The sequence below is a fragment of the Olea europaea genome, unplaced genomic scaffold, assembly GCF_002742605.1.
Source record: "Olea europaea var. sylvestris unplaced genomic scaffold, O_europaea_v1 scaffold489, whole genome shotgun sequence".
NCBI classification, from domain to species: domain Eukaryota; kingdom Viridiplantae; phylum Streptophyta; class Magnoliopsida; order Lamiales; family Oleaceae; genus Olea; species Olea europaea.
This window is the reverse complement of record NW_019263203.1, coordinates 327,153-327,497: the sequence shown is the minus strand read 5'-3', so window position 1 is coordinate 327,497 and position 345 is coordinate 327,153.

Sequence of the window (345 nt, the reverse complement as noted above, 5' to 3'; positions counted from 1 at the left end):
GGAAACAGAATGATTTATGTATAGACAAGATTGCCTATAACTTAATAGAGATATTTGCATGTTGGCATGCATATATGTCTGAAGGCTGAAGACCCTACAAACAATTAATTGCCTTCATCCATCTAGTGGTTTCTAACTAATGTCGGGATTGTCCTAGCCAAGAAAATTACAAAATAATTGGAAATTTATTTACCTGTGACATTTGCAACACGATTATATTTGATGCATATCATAGTATCCTATGGGGAAAAAAGAAAAAAATAAAATAAAATTGAAGATGGGGAATGTAAAAGCGACAAATTGAAATATTAAGCATAAATAATTCTTGAAAATTCTATTTATATA